Source organism: Parus major, chromosome 4 (genome assembly GCF_001522545.3).
Source record: "Parus major isolate Abel chromosome 4, Parus_major1.1, whole genome shotgun sequence".
Classification (NCBI taxonomy): Eukaryota; Metazoa; Chordata; class Aves; order Passeriformes; family Paridae; genus Parus; species Parus major.
The window spans coordinates 13,525,964-13,545,294 of record NC_031771.1 but is presented as its reverse complement, the minus strand read 5'-3'; the positions used below and the strand labels follow the sequence as shown (position 1 = coordinate 13,545,294).

The following is a 19,331-nucleotide window of genomic DNA, read 5'->3' as shown; positions in this document are numbered from 1 at the left end:
CTGCATCAGCCAATTCCCTCAGCACTCTGGGATGCCTCTCAGGTCCCATGGACTTGTGTATTCTAGTTCCTTGGTGGGCAGGAACCTGATCTCTACTTAGAGTGGAAGGAATTTTGCTCCCTTAGTCCCTATCCTGCTGTCCCTCCACTGGAGAGGTGTGGGAAGAGAGGTTGCCCTGAAGACTGAGGCCAAGAAGTTGAGTACCTCAGTCTTCTCATCTGTTGTTAACTGTGTACCAGTGTTGTTTATTGCGATGGGTACACCTTCTTTGACCTTCCCTTTTTGGTTAACATACTTGTAGAAGCCCCTCTTTGTTATTCTTTGTGTCTTTTGCCAGGTTCAGTGCTTCCCATTTAGTGCAATTTGTGTAAAAAATTCATCGACTGATAAATCTGTTTAATAGCATTAATAAGAAACTTGATAAACTACAGTTGCATTTTTAAATTAAAATTAAACTTCTAATGAATATAAATATAAATTGCTATTATAATTACATAATTTTTGTCTTAGCCTGTCAGGGAAAATCCTTCATTATTACTGTTGAATATGATTAAATATTGAGCATCATGATTTTTTGTAAGTTAAATGGGAGTGGAAAACATTTCTATGTGGAAGGCAAAAACCTAATTGTACATCCACTTGAGAACTGCATCACAAGAACTATGATCTTTCCTTGATGCCTGGAGCATTTTCAATCAAGGGAGATCAGAGTATGCACTCTGGTCCCTGTGTCTGGGAAGCAACAAGAAGTAGCTTTTGTATAAATACTGTCGAGCAGCACAGCAAGTGAAACAGCTTCTCAGCAGATTTTGCTTTAATTTTGAAGAGTAGCCCTTTCAGTCTTGCTGAGGGAAGGATGTGAGGCACCAAGTCCATGCTTGGCTTCATTGGCCTTGCCTGAAAATCCACAGAGCCCATAGAGGGACTTGATGTGAAAACAGAAAGGTATATCCCAGCTACTGAAAATATTAATAAAATTAAGAAATAAATAATAATAATTAAGAAATAAAATATTAAAATATTTTAATTTTTCCATTTCTAGGCAAAACACTTGTTATTAATGTAGGAAAGTAGAAACAGTTTTGTGTTGAAAACACGAAAACAAGACCAACATGTGCTGCAGGGTGAATTCTTGCCTGTGCAAACCTATTGTAAACTTTAAAGGGGAGAAATTATCAAATGAAATTATACAGGTGTCACAAGAAATGGGGCAGGAGGGGGAGGGGTTGATAGATGTTTCTCAGGAATGCCACTAGAAACTTAATTTACTGGATGACATTAAACAGGAGTTTCTTGACATCAGTAGTGTCATGTTTGCCAGATACCAAACTATTTACCAGGGAGACTTTCTGCAATTGGATAGTGGTGAATATGGAACTTAAAAAAAACAAAGAAAAAGCCTCCACAAAAAAATCCATCAGGAAGGATCTGTTAAATAGCTCACGTGAATGTGGTGGAATGGAAGGTGAAGGGATAGGCTCAAAACTGCTTTGGGCCCTTTTAATGGGTGTTCTGTGAATGGCTCCTTAATTACATGAATATAAACAGGATTCTGCAACTGAAGCAGTGAAATATCTGGAATAGAGGGAGTGTTATCAAATTTAATGATTTTAGCTTTTACATGCAGTAAAAAGTTCTGTTATTTCTAATAACTTTATAAGTTTTAAAGTAATTTACTGCTGCAGGTTTCAGCAACTTACTTATAGAGACACATTTTTTTACTTCAATGTCTAATGAAGGTGCTTTTAAAGGTGTAGTACACTTTGGTCAGTAGATACCCATGGGAATTTTGTATGTGAGGGATTAATGTGACAAAACTGAGTTTATTTGAAACCAGGGTACTTCTAGTGCCATTAATCTGTTGCTGGGGTAGGGTTTCTCAAATTCACAGGGCTGAATCTCTCTTCTTAGCCTGAGACAAATAGCAACAAGATCCATCACTGAGGTACTCCTGTTAGAGGTGATTAAATTCCATCTTTAATCCCCTTTTCTATTTCTTTCAGATCAAACTTGAATTTTCAGTAGCTTTTCTTTGTTCTGTTCCTTTAAAAACTTTGAGGTCTTTGGGCTTGGCCCAGTAGGAGTCTTACAGATTTCCACAGGCATATAAAAGGTTTTTTCTCCAGCATTAAATACCACATTACTTACAGGAGCATTACTAAACACTGTTCAAGGTTATGAAGTCTGTGCCACAATCAGGCAGGTCTAGCTCCATGCTTTGCCCCAGTTTATGCAGTTGAAAATTCAGTTTCCCTGTGAAGATGGTTTTTAGGTTTGAGTGCAATGCAAGGGGGTATTCAGTGTCTCTTTTAGTCAGCTTTGCACACAGTAGTTATGTCATTGCTGTGACTGTACTGGCAACGTCTGCAAGCTGCTGTATCCAGCTATTATACCAATTTGTTTAAATCTGTGCGTGCTTCATTCCCAAGGGCTTGGAGCCTTTCATGCTTCATGAACTTGACTGAGTTTTCCAAACAGCTCTCAGGTGCAGCCTTTGTCCTTCTTGCATTTTTGCTATTCTTCTTCAGATCCAGCTCTGGCTCCCACTTCCCCTGGTCTTCCTTTGCCCCTGGACACACCAGTTGGTGAAATGACTGTGTCCCTCTCCTCTCCAAGTACCTGTAACATTCATAAAGGGCTGGCTTATACTGTCATTGCTCCCTAACATAGTTCAGTGTCTCCATCCCATTTGAAAACTTGGAAAATAGCAGATTAAATAGTTGCTTCCCTGTTCCACATGCCCTTAGCATGCTGGCTGCTTGAGTAGATCTTCAGTTTAAACTGAAACTAAAAGTTTGTTTTTTCCTTAATCAGCCTTTTGTAATGCATTTTGACACTCATCTGCCCCAAAACAAAAACAACACTGAGCCTAGACACCATGCCAAGCTGAGAACGTCTCTATCTCATTTTAGGCCTCAGAAAACAGGTCCAGTGACTGAATTTCAAAATTCACTGAAATGAGAGAGTTTTGTAGGAGGGAAATGTGAACCTTTCATGGTTTTTCAACTTGTGCATTCCACGGGGACTTTTTGTTGTTATTACCAAACTGAAAATGCAGGATGGGAAGGAAAAGATGATCCCACGTGAGGCTGCCTGCTTGTGTGGCAGTCAGTAGTGCCTCAGGCCCTCTTTCAGAGCTGTTTGGGAACAATAAATACATGTTCCCAGGCTTCTGTATCTTTAATCAATCCAAACTGGGAAATTAGTTCCAGTAAATATTTTTATAATAGAACAAAGCAAGCATGCCTCGTGGCACTGACTGGAAGTGCCAGCACCATTGACCCATGTGTGTGCATTCAGAGCTGAAGCTCCCGAGTATGCTACCATGTGTTGTATAAACTGTGTGTGTAATTAGACTCAGCCAACACCTGCTGTTAGATTGGAAAAGAGAGGCGCTCTAATAAGATGTAAACTGGCCAACAGCTTAATTTCAGGTCTTGGCTGCCAATGCATCTGCCTAGTCCAAATGTTCAGAGTGCTGCCCCCACCTTTCTCTTCCTGGGACCAAGGAGCTCACTTGTTTGTAAAAGCTTGCTGACGCTGAAGTTCAACCCTTAGTGTGCTTCCTTGCATTTCATGGGTGGGCATGACTTCAAAATGTAAGAAGCTACTGCATGGTACAGAGCTGCTTTTCCACTGCGATGGGGCTGCCCAGTCTGTAGCTTTCTCGAGCTCTGTATTTCCCTTCATGCTTACGCCATCTCTCCCTCCCTCCTTTCCTCTCTGTTTCTGATTTGTGCCAGGATTTGGGACAGGAAAGCAAGAAGAGATACTGTCTTTTTCTTTTCTCTGTTAGCTGCCAAATGAAAAGTGTATTTCTGATGACTGCTGATGAATGTATATTTAACAGATTAATGAAGTTGTGTGGAGAGGAGTAAGGATGGTGTCAGGCTGGTTAAAAAAAATACCTGATGTTATGTTGCATGGTTGTTACTGATTGTCTTCTTACTACTACCTTCTTGTCTGAAAGACACTGGTCTAAATTCCTAATCCTGTCAGTGTTTTTATGAACTCCAGTGCAGTGTGAAATGACTTCTGTCATATTTAGTGAGACAGCAGTGGTCTGCTCTAGATGTTTCTCTTTAGATTTCCTCACTTAATAGAAGCAGTAAGGCAACTAATGTGAATACTGCTACCCAGCACATGTGAGGCCATTGGAAGAAATTCTGTGAAAATCAGCCTCCAGATTCATCTTTAAGTAAACTTAATGCTTTTTCTTTCAATCATATGTGGAACCTTAACCATTGTAAAATCTGATCTTTTTTCACACTCCATTAATTTGGGCAGCAGAGGTTATGGTAAATCTCTCTCATTTAAGGGCAAACTTGGGATAATGAATAGATGAGAATGTTTTGTTTTGGAGCCTGACAGTTGAACTCAACAACATTTGATCAATTCATAACTTGAAGTTGCTGTTGGTAGCTTTTAGTTTAGCATATGCTATTTAGGGAAATGCGAGGTGTGGAAAAGTTCAGTTGGCTCTGTTATCTTGCACAGGCCTCATTTCATATCCCAAAATAAATAAATCCTAGGTGTTTGCTTATTTCCTTGCATATTACAAAGGGATTTAATTAGTGTTGGTGCTGCAGTAACTGAGAGTTTTGTCCATTGATTTCAGCTTGATTCAGCTGGACTGCATAAATGCTCTTACATGGAAAATATAAAATTTGAACACAGCAACGTGGTGAAGATGTACTATCTGTTATGGACACTGTGGACGAGGAAAACCTTCTTCTGTGTGTTGGTTGTTAGAACTTTTGGGCTGCCACGTGTTCCCTGATGAGCTGAGCCAGACATTTCAAATCCTTTGCATGGAACAAGTTTATGAGAATGGCCTTCACAGGTGGTATTTGTGTTGGCAGCCTCAGAAGGGAGTCCAGGGGTTGAATAGCAACAGAAGCAGCTAAATTAACTTCTAATGCTGGAGGGACATCCTTTCCAGCAGGTTTGCAGCACAGAAGTTGAGCTAACAAAAACGTTTCTCTTTTACTGCTTGGACTGCAGAATAAAATCCATTAAAAGTCTGTGCAGCTACCCCCAAAGTGCTCCTGCTTTGAGTGTTTCCACTCTTTTACTCTTGAATAATAACCACAAGCAATTGAGGAGTACTAAGGACTTTCATAGACACAGATGTGTTTTGGAAGCTGGTTGATTTGAACTGAGCATTATTGTAATGGTCTGGTCATGCAGGTGATAGAAAACAGACACAAGGCTGTGTTTTAAGGTATATGAGCTGATGCTTTAGTAAGCCACTATGTATGTATTTGCCAGACTACAGTGGGGATCTCAGAAGCAACCTCTTGAAAGAAATAGAGAATTATTTACATGTTTTGGAGCCCAGTCAGAATGAGAGACAATTGCAGTTTTTTCCACTTCCTTCCTTTCCTTTTCCTCACTTAAAGAGCAATAAATAATATTCCACATCTGAAGAAGAGGTTTAGTGTTCATATGGAAAAAGGATATTATTAAAAACTTCAACCTGTCAGTCTTATTAAAGTTATTCTTTACCATAAACTGACTAGTGTTCAGATGCTAGACTTCCCAGTCCTCCCTGGACCTGGAAGTGAAACCTATCCCACTGTGTACCAGCCATTACTGAAACTGTTGAGCTTTTGCAAACTAAAAATGTTTTTAGTAAATAATATATACATTGTGTTTCTTCTGATATTTTTTCTGCAAATGAAGTTGTTGCTCTTGTACATGAAGTACACTTCATTATAAAAGCTTTAATTTTTAATCCAGAATCACTAGGTGGTGTCCACAGTACCTTGGAGTGAGCTTCACTGCTTTTTCTTGATCTCTTTTGTTGACTGTAGTGTTACCTCTTCATCTGCATACTCTTAAATCCCATGTAATGATCCAGTTTTGTGTGGGTGAGACAGATGATGTGCTACATAAACCAACTTTCACATGTTACAGGAATAATCCCTTTCATCAAGGGAAAACATTGCCTCGAGGGACTTTTTAAGAAAACATCGGGTGAGAAATCTAGCATGACTGGTGTTTGGTACAGGTCCTATTAACACATCTCTGAAAAGAGTAAAGAAAAAAGACAGACTGAGATCAATTTGTTTTCACAATTCGTTACCTAAATGTTTAAGAGTAAAGAGCGTGGCCATGGGAAGAGCTTGGATGAGGCACACAGTGGTGTTGGGAGAGGAAAGGAGGTATGGAAGAGTGTGAAGTTTGCTGTGCTATAACCTCCTTTGTACCTCTCAAGAATGCTAAATGAGTCTCAGGAGCATCATACTGGCTTAATTTCCTTTAATGAAGTTGTATTAAATTCCATGCAGTATCCAAACTCTCCCGTCACCAAGAAGCTTTCCTGGAGTGAAAAGCTTTACGTGGGGTGAGGCTTTAGCAAGATCCGTGTGGTGGTGGGCTCCTGAAGGGATGTTGTTGGCACGAGAGTTCATGGGTTAGTCTGGAAGAAGCCTGGTGTTAGATTTCATTCACAGCCTAGGCTGTAAAACACGCTGCATTTAACTACTTTCGGATCAACAGAAGATCTTTTTCCTTTTGCTTCATGGGTTTGACTGTTATTCCAGGTGTGTGTCTTCGTTTTCTTTCAGTATTTATATAATGTCACTTATATAACCTACACTATCTGGGAAGAAGTACAAGTCATAACTGAAAAATAAAACACACAGATCCTATGTGTCAGGTTTTTTTGATGTACTGAAGTTCTTGACTTGTAATTTTCTGGCCAATTGCCTCGGTTTTTAATAGGTTAACCTAAGCTGTGGAGGGTACAGAGGAAAGTAAATCTTTGGCATTTATAATGTGACAATAAGAAGAAATACATAAGGAATTTTCTGCCCTCTGGTTCATACCAAGGTGAAGGTAAAGCATTTTATGAGTAATCAAACTGTTCTGAGCCAGTTGGAGACAAGAATTCATGTACTTTATGCTGAAGACATGCTAGAGAGGAAATGGGGATGGTTTTTTCCTTTAAAATAGTCTTCAATTTCTATTTAAGCACTTGTTCCAATAAAAAGCCTAAGTCTAGCAGAAGTCAGTGCTATCACTGGTGGCTGTGGAGTTATTTTCACTGGGAAGATAAGGCCCAGTCCTTCTTACTTCTACTCTACAAGCTGGAGGTTTATATTTCCCAAGGCACTTGTGAGTTTGGACTGTGAAAACACGGATTTTACTCATGTGTGAAATCATGATTTTAGGACCAGTCCATTATGACCCTTGTTTTTTCTCACAAGGCCTGTTTGTGATTGCAGGAAACAGACTGCAGCCAATTCTAAAAACAAACAAGTGTGCCTGATGGCATTTGTTTTAACCTCTTTAGTGTAACAGTTAGTTTAGTAAACACAGTGATTATTTTAGTGTCCTTTTGCTACACTGGAAAGAAGTATCCAATTAACTGAGTGAAAAAAACCTCATCTACTGCTCTGAATGTTACAAAAGGCTGATTTAATTCTCTTTCTGAGAGTATTTAACACTGTGAGTACAGCTAATTAAGCTGTTAAGCTGACATGAGGAAAACACAAAACCAAGATCCCCATTCTTGGCTCACATTCACAACGCAGCTGTATTGTTGGACTTTTTAAATACGACTCATAAATAAGTACATAGATTTTCTAATAAGATGTTTAATTAAACAGAAGAAAGGTCTGCTAGATTAAGCTGTTGGTGCTTTTTTTGGTCTTGCAAAAGATGACAGCATTGAGACTTCTTATGGTTATGTCCTGTTGAAAAATATCCAGAATAGCTGGAATATGCAAGTGGTTGTTGTTTGACTTCAAGCAGTACTGTTCTGACTGGAGCAGTGTTGTGTATAGAGTCTATCCTACAGATGTGTCTCAGTGTCCTCTCCCTTGCAGGCAGTCCTGCTCAGTTTGCTGCCTCTGGATGTAACTGAGGTATAAAACCAGCAGTACCAGTACTGCTGTTCGAAGATGTCATGTTTCAGAAGTTAAAAAGGTTTCATTAATTGAAATGTTTGCTGTATTTATAAAAAAAATAATAATTTCTCTCAAATATTCTAATACTTCTCAAATAGCTACCTTCATGAATATGCTGAAGTCTGAGGCATTTAGTGCAGCTCTCACAAGTGTTTGCATGGTTGCAGCTGTGTGATGTTCCTGTAATGGCAGCACTATGATTTGCATTCAGCACAGGGATCAGCAGTTGTGTGTCTCCAGTATGCTGCAGGACTCTGAAATGCAAGATGCTTTCCACACCCTCTTCTCTTACTTCGAAAATCTTGAGTTCACCACAGGTAGAACTCTTATTATTCCTTCTAAAGCTGTCAGATGAATGTACTACTGCTGAAGTGTACTGACTGATACGTAGTCTGCTAGACAGTGCCCATTCTGTAGTTGTGTTTTAACTTATTCTGCTTTTTTTCCATTTTAAACATTCACAGTGTGCTGCTGCTCCTCTCCCTCTCTGTCCTACTGTGCTGTGCTTTAGTAGAGGAACAGGGCTGGGTAAATAGAAGGGGTAGCTGCCTTTAGTTTTGAAGGGCTCTTAAGTATTGTTCACACTTGGCTTCCTCTGGCAGCATCCATCTATCAGGACTGAGACCATCTGCAGGGCATGGATGATGGATTTCTGTCACCCTGTCCTGCCATCTCTTTGCTGCTGGGAATGGAGTCCTGGTGCAAAGACAGAGAAGATGCTTCCCAGTACTGTGACTGCAACAATAAAAGTAGTTTGGGGATATAGTAGCTCAAATGTGAGCTGGTCAAGTTGATGTTTGTAGCTGGCCTGAGCTGGCAGGGTTGAGGATGTGCAAGCAGGAATAATTTCAGAGAGAGGTTAATTACATGTACGTAAAACTGTGCAGTCCCTTTTAGATCAGAAGCTTGAATGTGGTGGTGTGGGAGCTTGGACACGAATGTAGCATTTGACCTTGGGGGAGAGAGGGTGAAGTGGTTGGAGGGGGCTGTGTGAGAAAATTCAGCTGTGCTGTGTAGGCTCAAGGAATGTAACCAGCGATCGAGGGAAGAGTGTGTTAAATGAGAGGCTGGAGAACTGCACCAGCAGTACTTCACAGCAGGTGTGGGGAGGAAGAGCTAAACTTCCAGACCTAAAATGTTGGCAGGACTTCCATTAATTTGTTAACCACTATTCTTCACATTCTCTGTTTTCTTCAGAGGATAATTATTTGCCTGCATTATTCTGCTTGGCTCACCTTGTGAGCACAATGTGCATCTGCGAATAGCATTTAGGTTCAGCATTTGGCTTTTAGTGTTTTCCCATAGAAGACTTCAGCTTTGCTGTTTTTAAAACCTTCAGCAGCTCACAGTAGGGCTCATGAATGTATGCTCTGTGGAGGATACAGGGAGAAAAAAGCTTTTTTTGCAGAATGGTCTCTAAATCTCGATGTGTAGATGCTTCCAAATAAACATTTGACACTAGAAAAATAATGTTAAAGCAGACAGTAAAATGAATTTTTAGAATAATACCCATGCTTCTCTCAAATTGGTGTTCTTGCCAGCAATGGTACATAAGGCTGCTGAAGAATGAAACCAGCTAAAGGCTGCCCTGCTGCCTGTTCCCAATGTGCTGTGTCCTGCAGGTCCCCAACGCGTTGCAAACATTCAGGAAGAGCATAAAGGCTTTTTATGTAGGGTGGCTGTGAATAATGGATACTGTCCAGAAAAGAATTGCTGCGCATTGTGGAGCTTGCTGATGCCTGTGTAGTCAGCAGGAAGGTTCAGTGATAGATTTCTCTCTTAACTGCTTACACAGTTAATAATCCAACTGCTGTGTGCACAGCAGGAGCGAAGTAGTAGAAGGTCCCTCCGGAGAGGAAAACTCTGATGATCTGCTTTGGGAGATACAATGGTCAGAGTTGGGAGAGGAGAGAAAGAGATGTCTACAAAAGTAAGTACTGTGAGACAGCCTCTGAGTTGACCCAAAAGGTGATGTTGCAGGAAGGTTGGGTTCACTATACCTGAATTATTTCAGGAAGAGATTATCTAAGGGGTATAATTGTCTGTCTGAAATTTTGGAAAGCTGACATAAATGGCTGGATTTTCTTTCAAATAGTAGTGTTGCTGGGAATGCTATTATTTTTGCCTTCTTCAGGACAGCGTATGGAGGAGAGGGGGAAGGAAGTTTTCAGAATGGGTTGCTGAGCTCAGTCTGCCTGCCTGTGAGTCTGGCTGGGTTTTGAGCAGTGGTGAAGTTGAGCTGGGGAGGGAGGAAGAAAGAAGCTGTGCTTCTTCGAGAGAATAGGTCACTTGTTAGGGACTGTCTGAAAAGAAAATGCTGAAGGTAGTGATTTAATGGAAGGGTGTTGGAGATGTGTCTTTTGACTTCCTATCCAAAGTGAAAGTGATCCTGCATGGTGGTTTGAAGATCCAATTTTGTGTTACTTTAAAAATGAGTCTAATGTTTTTGTGGGAAGCCTTTCTAAGAAAACTCAAATTTTTAGGACAAGCCATTTTATCTGTCGAGCCTAGTATAAAGACTGGAAATAATTTTAGAACAGAGACTCTAGAGGAACCAGGTAGGTAAGAAGCAAGATTTGGGTTTTGGCCTTGTTTGTGTGCATAAAAGCAAAGGGAAAAACTAAGAAACACAAGTAAGAATGGGGGTGAATGTCAAAACAGATCACAACAGCTTTTCCTGCATACCAGCAAGGGGGCTGGAGGAATAACCACTACAGAAAGGTGTGTTTCAGTGAGTGTGAGGGAGTGGTCCTCTTTTCATGCCTGTATTTGTCCTGAGTGGCTAGAATGCCTTTGTCATGTAGCTCTGGTGTCAAGTCCCATTTTGCATCTTGCAGAGTGACGGGAAACATGCTCAGGGTAAAATTGTGTTTTACCATATGATGACTCCAGGTAACACTGTCCTTTTGATATTCTTCCTACCCTTAAGTGGAGTGGAAGGACAAAGTGCCAAAAACAAAAGCTGAGGTTTGGAGGGTCTTGGGAACGTTCATGAGAACAAAAGTGTTGTGGGAGAGGGAAGGGTAGGAACCCTAAGGGTGTAGATCTGGACCAATGTTCATCCTTAAATGTCCATCTGCCCTACCTAACCTGGCAGGTAGGTGGGTATCTGGCAGGTATCTGAATGAACAGCAGAATTTCTGAACTGTAGTTTCAGAAAGTTTTACCTATTTTCTGATTTCAAAAATATGCAAAAACCTGTGCAGTCTTCTCTGGGGTGGAATTTAGTATCCCCAGAGGAAAAGCTTAGCTTTGTGGTTTTCATGTATCTTCAATTATCCACAGTTAGTTTTAGTGTATAGATAATTTAATAAATACTTTTTAGCTTAAAAACACTGCAAAATTACTAAAAGCAGGTAGAGATAATATTTTAAATGCAATTTGAAAAGAAGATTCAATTTCATTTAATATTTTGAAAATACACAGACATGTGAGGGGCTTGTAGAATATTAGAAAAATAATTAAATGGAATAGATGATCTGTAATGTACTTTCATTTGTAGATTACATGCACAATAGGATGCACACATTCATGCACTGTGTGTGGCAATGATTTTTGTTTAAGAAAAAGCCATGGAGTCTGTCAGGGGCATGCTAAAATTTACCTTAAATAAGGTAAGAGATCTTAAAAACTGTCAGATGCATAAATAGAAAAAAATAGGTCACTTAAGTCACCGGTATTATAAAGGCACTGATTTTTAACCTTGTTTGGGATTGTCATTTCAGGAGAAATTGCACATGCTAGGCTGTCTTCAGCAAGATAGACAAATAAGTATCCCTGGATTTTTGGGGTTTTTTTAGCAGTATTTTATAGTGAGTTCTGAGAATTACATTTTTGTTGTTGTCTGCTCAAGGCCTGCTTTTTAGTGGAAAACAGAGGAAACATTCCTTCAGAGGAAGGAATGAGAAGTTTCATGCATTCAGCACTGGAATGCATAAGCAATCTAACGAGCCTTGTGAAAATGAGCAGAGCAATGAAGATTTTTTTATTCACGTGAAGGAACTTGGGTTTATTATAATTAGCTTTGTAGAAGAAATGTGTTGTTTTAAACCCAAGGAGTATGTTTTGTAAGGGACAAAGAGGGTTGAGCTCCCCGTGGCTGAGAGAACGAGGGCAGTATGTCACATAAAGACTCCATGAAAATTGTAATTATTCATTGTAGCCTGGCTCTTACTATCCAGGATATAGCCATGGTGGACATGGCATTTCTAAACTTGCTTAAGAGCACACAGATCTGAATGTTAAGAGCTTGGATGTGCTTTGTTGACATCTTTATATTGACTTCAGTCAGAAGAAGACAAATGGGATGAGCTAGTGCTTTGGGATAATATCCTTTTCTGCTGCCTGATAGGGTGGCTGCTGGTGGTGACAGTTCTGTGCCAGCCACCTGTGAGGATAGCTGTAACCATTTTAAGGATGAGTAAAGTGCTTTCTATATTCTCTCTAAATTAGCAGTAAATTGGATATAAGCACAGCTGGCAGGAATCTTTAAATTTGCGTTTGAAATTTTGTAGTTCTTCACTTGAGCACTTTCCTGTCTGATGATTGTTTCTTTGGTCTCCATTGCTTACTTCACTTAGCTGCTGGAGGGAACCTTAGGCTTTGTGTGGAGTTAACTGAAAAGTTACTGTAAAGCTGTAATTTCTAATTTCTTGAGAGAAACATTAACTGCCCTGTCTTGAAATAAATGAGTAAGGGCCCTGTACCATCAGCTGTGGAACAGTAAAAATGAAGGACTTTTTATAACTTTCTATGAGATTATGAATGATATTTTACTACAGAGTGTAATGGTAAATTACATTGGACCTTATACACTGTCTCATGGAGGGAGCTGGTGACACAGTGAAATAATATGTGTATCAAGTGTTTGCATATGGGCAATTATGTGAAGTGTTTTTCTAAGAGATGACATCTGTAGGAATTGCATTATAATACAGGGATGAATGCAGTCACTTAGCATCAGGTGAGGCCCATCTGCTCTGGTTTTGCCTCCTAACTTTATTGGTGGCTGACTCTGCCAGTATCATATGAAGTGAATGGACTGAGAAAAAATCACATGGATGTAGTGAAGCAGTGCCAGATCCCTTTCTTTGCCAAATGTATCCACTCATTTTTGAAAATATGTGCTCTTCTAGTCTTAACCTATGTCATAAATTGAGCCTCTTCTCATATGCATAGTTTGATAGATATTAGCAGTGTGATATTAGAGATAGGTGGGTGTTCAGTTCCTGTAGATTTTTCCCATCTTGGTGTGTACAGAGAATATTGAGTATTTTGCAAAAATGCTTTTTATGTAATGCTGAAGTAAAAGGGACATGGCTTTGGAATGTTAGCATGTGTGGTGCAGGAAACAACCCACTTCTGTTTTTCCTGAGACTTGTATTAGATCTTCTCGTCACAGAATTTTTTTCTATTTTTCTGTAGGCAAATACAGCTGTTGTGCTGTTTTACCAGATTGTGAAACTGAGGCCTGGTTCCTTCTTAAAGAGAGGAACAAAAATTAACATTCAAATTTGTTAGCTGTTTATTCCAACCTTAAAATTCTTCATAATCTTTATGGAAACGTTGTCTATCACTTGAAAGGATGGAGCAGAAATTTCACTGTTGTTTTATACTGGAAGTTTTTCTGAAATACACTGAAATGTTTAATGACCTCCAAACATTTCTGTAAGGAATATATCATCCCCTCTTGAATTCAATGGAATCATTTCATCCAACCACTAACCACAAGATTTTTACTAGCAGCTGCATGAATTTTTCAGAAGTGTCTCCCTTGTCCTATATTATTAACACACAGAAAATGAGTGAGCAGGTGACAGCTCCAAACAGTTTCAGACTGTGAGAATAACACTCCCAATAAATTAGAGATGACTCGTCACCATTCGTCATGCTCAGAATGAAATGAAGCTCAGTGGAATAGAAGGGATGTCCTTGATTGTGCTGATGAGGCTCATGACAGGATTCCTAGGATGACAGAGAAGTGATGGGAAGAAAGTGTTAAGGGGAGCATTCTTCCACGTGACAACCCCTGCCCTGTGCAGAGGCAGTGCAGGCACTTGGGCAGGTCAGATCACTTCTGGTTGGGTAACCTGGGATAGCACTGCTGGTTGCAGACAATACTCACAGTTTGCAGACTGTGGGGTGACTGCTGGTTTTGCCAGATAGATTTTAGTCTGTAACTGCTGTCTTTTATAAGGCATTTTTGGTTTTGCTTCCATTTCTACTGCACACCAGATGTTTTCTCACAGACTGATACTCATTTCTTACTATGTTTACGGTGACTTGTGAAAGACTACCTCAGTAGGCTGTGCATTTAGACTGGGAGTCAGATTGCTTTTGCTTACTTAAAATTACTTACCTAAATGTGCAAATGAAACTTGGGATAAACTCGTGAAGGTTTGGTTGATGAGTTTTCAGTGTTCAGGTGAAAACAGACTATATGAAAAAAATGAGGTTACTTTCTCAGACAAGTTGAAAACCTAAAACTACAGTTTGCTTTATCATCTCAGCCCTGATGCTGCAGCAGATAATTAAAATACCTCAGTAAGTTATTAATGATGAAGAAAATTAATTCTTGGTTTGAAGAAAGCATGTGACCACGTGGAAATTATTCTGTGTATAACTGAACTAGTAAATCCTCAGTGTCTCAGAGCTGTCTGCCATTCTGGCTAACAGAGAGGAGCTTGAGCTTCAGCCATGTCTTGGACTTAGAAGGAAGTCTTTCAAACATTTGAAGTTCCTTTTTACTATTTCTTGATAAGATGGACATTTCTGAAAATGGTGACTGTGTAGAAGTAGCTTTAGAGTCTGAGGCTTTTGCAAGGAATTTTATTATGGTTTATTTTGCTGCGAAAGTTGGTGAGAGTGGGAATGAGATGAAGCAAAATTGGTAGAAAAAGGTTTCCAGGCCTTGTGAAGCTGTTAAGGTGAGATGGAATGGTGGTGCATTTCTCCCCCTGGGCATCACTCTCCTCTCCAGTCTGTGCAGGCATCCTTCACAGGCTGCTGCCTATGTGTTGCAAACAGCCATAAGGAAAAGAAAATGTGCCTGAAGGATTTCAGGTGTCGTGACTGAGCTAGCAGGAAATCAAATTAGGCTCAGAGGGCCATTTTGTCAAGGCATAAGAGAGAGGAGGGATCTAGAAGCCCACTGTGTATTGTGTGGTGGGCTAGCATTACATGAGGGACAGCCTGATGGAGCTAGAGGGGCACAAATCAAGTAAGAGTGACTTGAGAAGTGGAATTTTTATTTTTGTGTCAGTAGCATGAGATGCAGCACTGAATCATGGTGTCTTTATTTTATTTTTTTCTCTGTGTTTTTTTTCATGTTTTCAGTAAAGAGTGAAGTTGTTTTAGCAGCAGCACAGGCCGTATTATCATGACATGACTTAGCCAAGACTTAAATAAATTTGGTAGATGGAGTAATAGAATTTAGAAAGTGCCCAGATATTGAGAAAATAATAGAGTTTTCTTCCCCACACAAGATAAAGGCTGTCTTACACCTTGCTTTCAAACAACAGAAATAACTTTCTCCTCCAGGGGTTAGCAGCCCCCTTGTGTGCTTTAAGTTTTTAAAGGTGTGATGGGACTGTTGTAGCAGTAAGTCTTGGGTGGCCACAGAGGAATATAGAGTGCGTCTTCACAAGGACTCATTCCCCAGAGTGAAGGTGAGATAGGTGTAACAGTGGTGCTCTTCCTTGTAATCTCACATAATCTCTTGATCTTGTCAGATAGGAGCACTTGTGCATTATCCTAATCATTCTCAGGAGTGGCCTGAGAAAACCAGAATTCAAGTGTGCTCCATCCCACACTCAGTCTAAATGCTGTAAAAATTTCCAAACAATTAGGGACGATAAGCAGTTGTGTGATAATCAGTCTTTTCTACAGCTTGACCTTTGTGTGGGTAATGGGCTTTTGACGATCATCCTGTTTTCCTGTTTAAAGGGAATTTCAGCTCTGTAGGAGGTCTATGTCCATTAAAAGGGCCAAGCCATGATGACTTTTTTCCTCCTTCCTTTTATTTACTTGGATGTGGTACAAGTGCACATGGCTCCTGAAGTAGCAAAATGAATAGCTCACAGGAGAGCCTCATTAGTCTTGAAATTAAAATAATTGAGTTCTTTTAGCTTATTAGTGCTTAAGAATAGCCTTCTCTAAGTCCATTACCTCTGGGATAAAAGCCGTATTTGCAGCTGAATAAGCAGCATGTACAACATGACTTGCTGCTAGGGAAAGAGGCTTTCTTAGTTCTTCCACAGGCTTGTGTATTAGAGAAAAATTGAATGACCTCAAACTGCATTCCTGAAATCCTCTTTACTCTTCAGTTGGCAGTCTGAAAATATTTCCATAGGTGACTCTGGCTTTCTGGAGCTGCTCTTACTCCCTTTCCAGCTTGGACAGTCAGTGATGTGGGAAAAGAAGCTCCTTCTGCCTGCTGAATCCAATTCTATGATGGCAACACTCACTTGTTTTTAAGGGGTTGAACCCTGGTGTCTGTGGAGTCACTGAAATGAGCCTCCATCAAGAACCACTCCAAGATTCATTAAATAGACCAAACAAGGTAAAAATGTGTTGAGAGGAATCTTGTCAGACTGTGTTTAAGCCAGACATTTAATTCTCTATCAGCAACGAGGCACATAAAAACATTTTTGCTCTTCTAACAGCTGAAGTTTGTGACAATTGTACAGAACACAGTGCAATAGAGAAGAAACTGAGATGGTGCTGTACTGGTTAGTACAAGAAACTTGAATACAGCAGGTCAGTGGCAATGCCTTTTTACAGTTTGGGTTTATCAAATGAGTACTTTTTCTGCACTGGGAAAGAGGATAGTAGTTCAGTTTAAGAAATTAAGTTTAGCAAATTCAGGAGTTTATATAGTGGATGGGAGAAACAGTTTTTAAAAGTTTAAGTGCCAAAATGGGCTTAGTGGTTATTGTTTTGACATCTGCTGCCTTACTTTCAAATATCTGTTTGTAGGAAAGACATTGCACAGGACAGCAGGGATCAGGACAGACTGCAATTCCCTTGATACTTGCATGTTATTAAAAATTAAGAGGGACAGAAGCCCCAAAATCCTGACAGTGTCTATCATATGAGACTGTGTCCTTACCCACCCTTTGGATAGATGCTGTAGCTGTCTCAGTATTATAATAGTGAATGAGAATCCTGCAAGGCTGATGGTGACTGTCGTTTGTTTGGCTGGCATTATATTTAAGAGGCATCATGGTCAGAAATGCCTGAAGTCTTGAATAGGTGGTTCAAAAGAGATGTGTATCAGTTAAAAGACCCTGAAACTCAGTGACAGGGACTGTGGGCTGAATATTGGACAGGAATGTTTACAGGCTCTGGTTCTTGGTCTGGTTTTCTGAGATCACAAAGCCATTAGTGTTCGAAAATAATTTTCTTTATCCTCAGTTCTTCTTAGCACTCAAAACTTGAAATCTTTGTATAAATGGGAACACAAGCCTTTATCTTATACTCAAGAGGGAGGTCATTAAATTGTGGTATGAATTTGTGTTTCAAAATGAAAACCTCCTCAATCCCCTGGAGTGGAATATCATCACATCACTTGATCTTCTCTGCTTTAAAGGGGAAAGAGAAGAGATGTGGAGCAATTGTTGATACAAACTCTTCTTAGGAGATAGAAAAGGAGATGGTTTAGACATGGGCTTTTAATTCAGAGTCGTGGAAAAGGCTTTTGTTCCTTAACATAAACACTGCTAAAAAATAGATGGATATATTGTGGCTTCAAATGAATTTGCTGCTGTTTGTGTTTGAGTGACTGTATGTTTATCATCTTGAAATTCAGTGCAGCTCTCAGACTGGAGAGCTTTCTTGTTCTGTTTTGCTAAGTATATTCCATGGGGTCCCACTTCTTGATTGGTGCTCATGACAATGGATCATAGCAGTAGAAATTTTGATAATTTGCTTCATTCCGCATAGCTCAGTCTCACTTCAGATACCTCTGCTGATGTAGGCAGAAACTTAATCTGAAAGTCTTCCCTCTTTTTTAAGTTCAGGCTGTTGCTCAGTGGCGCTTTCAGTTAGACTGGATTTTCATAGTGTATATATGTAAACATTTTTTGGGCTAAACACCAAGTCTTTGTGGAAGGTTCCTAGCTGGATGGATGGGGTCTGCGGTGTCAGACCCTGGCTTTTGTGCATCTGAGTGCATATGCAAATAACAGTTTCTAAACAAAAATGGAAACCAAAGCAGTTCCCTTCTGACAAATGTTTCTGAGGACAGCTGTTCAAGGAAAAGCCTTGGAATGGCTGAAATCCTGCCTTTCCATGAAAGCAGCCCTTCCTTTCAATCCCTTATGAAATTCCCAAAATCTGCCTGTAAGTCTAGATGTCTTTTTTTGGGTTGCTGTAAGACAGCAGCGGTGTGCCTGCTGTCTGCTTTCCCTGGGGTATCCGTCCAGCCATTTTAAATGGCTCAGCCAATTTGTATTTAGTACTTCCTTGACTATTGTAGATCTAAAATGTACAAAATACCAAAATTGGAAGGGGAAACTAATGGAGAGAGCACCAAACCTATAACTATGAGATGCTGTTTGTCAAAATTGATGCTAATGTTTTTACAACGTGGTTTGATTGATATAACACTTAAACAGCAGCCTTGATCAGGATGCTTTTGTGAACAAGATAAATTATCTCAGCAAATGCGTTCACATAAATGTTTTAAAATGAAAGGCATGATGAATCTGTCTAGAGCCTGCACACAGCAGAGCTGACAAACCTGCCACCTGTTAAAGGTTTTAATGAACTGTTCTGTATTTAACAGAAAAAGTTTAATTAATATCATCACTTTCCTTTGCTGAGACTTCCCTTATCTCAGGCACTCTGAGGTATCATGTAGCAAATGCTTCTGAGTGGCACAGCTCTGCTGTTGCTTTGGTGTTTTAATTACAATTTCAGCAAACCAGTGAAGAAGCCATTAAATCTTAAATGTGGCTTTTGTGCTGCACATCCACAAGGACGGGCCTTTTGTCCAAAGCCACAGGGAGACTGTATTTTGTTGGGATTCAAAGGATGCCCAGCCTCATGTTATCCTGGTGGATTAATGGGAAATCAGTTGTTCTGGATTTTCTAAATGGAAGATGATGTTTCTCAGAGTAAGCCAGAAATGTAGCAGGATATCATGGTGCATTGATGCTGCATGCCAGCCTGGATGCTTCCATGTGTGTGTGAGAGGGAAAGCCTTTGAGTGTACTGAGACCTCTAAGACGCAGGTTGGTGGAGATTTTTCTGCAGCAGGTGGGAAAAGTATTCACAAGTCTTTCTTCATCCCTCTTGTAGACCCTCTATAGGTACTGCTCCTAGAAGGTCTCCCCAGAACCTTCTCCTCTAAGAAACACCGACAGGATGCTTCTTCCTGTTGCTGTTCAATGAATTCCCACTCTTTTTTTTTTT

The 19,331-nt window shown here is 40.0% G+C and overlaps 1 protein-coding gene across 1 annotated transcript in view; it reads left to right on the top strand.

The window, feature by feature from the left end:
* ARHGAP24 (Rho GTPase activating protein 24) overlaps positions 1 to 19,331 on the top strand; it is a 183,987-nt gene that overhangs the window by 34,883 nt on the left and 129,773 nt on the right. The window lies entirely within an intron of this gene.